The sequence below is a fragment of the Camponotus vicinus genome, unplaced genomic scaffold, assembly GCF_025532165.1.
Source record: "Camponotus vicinus isolate PSW18456_S1 unplaced genomic scaffold, iyCamVici1.0 SCAF_8, whole genome shotgun sequence".
NCBI classification, from domain to species: Eukaryota; Metazoa; Arthropoda; class Insecta; order Hymenoptera; family Formicidae; genus Camponotus; species Camponotus vicinus.
Genome location: NW_028141980.1, coordinates 1,637,047 through 1,638,829, shown reverse-complemented (window position 1 = coordinate 1,638,829; position 1,783 = coordinate 1,637,047). Strand labels below are relative to the sequence as shown.

The 1,783-nt window shown below is 45.2% G+C and overlaps 1 long non-coding RNA gene across 1 annotated transcript; it reads right to left on the bottom strand.

Moving 5' to 3' along the window:
- Nucleotides 1-781: 781 nt before the first annotated feature.
- On the bottom strand, nt 782-1,421 carry LOC145975714 (uncharacterized). The gene is made up of 2 exons (XR_014440067.1): nt 1,197-1,421; nt 782-870 (listed from the first exon to the last, which is right to left on the bottom strand). It is a non-coding gene; the product is annotated as an uncharacterized LOC145975714 (long non-coding RNA).
- Between the last annotated feature and the right edge of the window lie 362 nt (nt 1,422-1,783).

Here is a 1,783-nt window from a genome sequence, read left to right as displayed (position 1 = left end):
CGCCCTCTGATAGACAGGCTCATCGTCCTTAACCACAATTGACATTTTAAGATCAGATTCGTACATTTGTTTAGGAATATAATTTGATACCATTTTGGTTATCCTCTCTTTATGCTCGAGGTTTGCTAACGTAGAGAAGTCCAACTGAACGTCGCTCAACGCCCGTATATTCAGCACCCCGGGTGTCTCTTCCACTATTGGACTGATACGCACGTTACCACCCTTGATATTCAATTCCACGCGATCAATAAAATCATTACCGAGTAAGAAATCATGCAATGCTACATTATCTGGAATTACATGAACATGAACAATATAAGCATGATCATCGACCTCTAACGTAGTGTCAACAAAACCTAACGTTCTATTATCTTTAGCGCCAATGCCACGGAAAACAATGAAGTTCCTATTCAGCGAAGGTAAATCTGATTCATCATATCTCGCCTCGCTCAACAAACTTATATCGCTACCGGTATCTAAGAGAGCGCATATTTTAGTGTTACTTAACCTAACATTTTTGGTACATCTTTGGTTTACTGATTGTAATTTCGCACAGCCGCTTTTCACTATTTCGCTTTTCGCAGTCTCATTTTTCGCAATGTCATTCTTTTTCGTGCATTTCGATGCCACATGTCCTCGCTCAGCACATTTGAAACACTTCACTCCCTCCGATTTTGATGGACACTTAGCTCCTACGTGAGAATGTTCGCCACAGTTGAAACAACGTCTGAGCGACTTCTGACGATCTCCTCCTTGATGGTTTCCTGTAGATCTCTGATGGCTCTCTTTCATTTTTTGATTAAGGTTGCCCTTTCCCTGTTTACTCGAACCGCTACTCACTCTGTCGCTCAACGAGATTTTTTCGAAAGCCTGTAACAAAGCGTCCACGTTGTTAAATAATTGTATGCGCGCTTGGTCGCGCAGCTGTACGTCAGGAATTCCCTCTATAACGTATTCTAGGATTTCATTGTCCGGCACAGAGATCTTGTTTCCCAGAATAATCTTATCATGAACATATTCATGAATAGACTCAGCTTTATTCCATGACCGCTCCTCAAATTTTTTGCGCAATGTCACTTTACTTTGTTGAAACTGGAACATTCGTCGTAGCTCCCTCAAAAGCTCGTCGAAACTTAATCTGAGATACTCCGGTTTGGAATGGAACCATTCATAAGCTCTTCCTTTAAGTCGCATACCTACTAGGATTTTTGCCGTATTGTCATCCAGGTGGTAAACTTCTCTCAACAGCTTGATTTGTCCTTCCCATGCTTCATAATCTCTGGGCGTACCGTCAAAAGTTTTGAGCAACTCCGCAATGCTTGTCAAATTAATCCTCTGAACGTGCGTGGTCCCTCGTGTATTGTCATTCATCCTTACAAGATGGTCACCAGACGCCGATTCTTGCGCCTCTGCGCTAGCGCCTCTCTGTGTATGCGCACCCTCTCGAAGGTTCGACGCTCGCTCGTAACCGACCTCGTATCCTTTCTTGTGCGACAGCGCCACCATATGCGACAGCGCCACCACACGCCTGAGCCAGTCGCAGGATCTCGATTTCTCTCTTGGCCAGCGCTAACTCTTTTTCGATGAGTTCCTTCTCCTTCCGGTACAATTCAATCTCTCTCTGATTTGCACTCGCGGTCACAGAACTCGTCAATGCAGCGCTTGCTGCGCCTGCAGCACCTCTCATTGCCACATCCACCGCTTCCGACTGCTCGCGATCACTCTCCTCGCCGACCTCCTCTTGCGACGCCATCATGGATGCTATATCAGGACATGCGGTTTG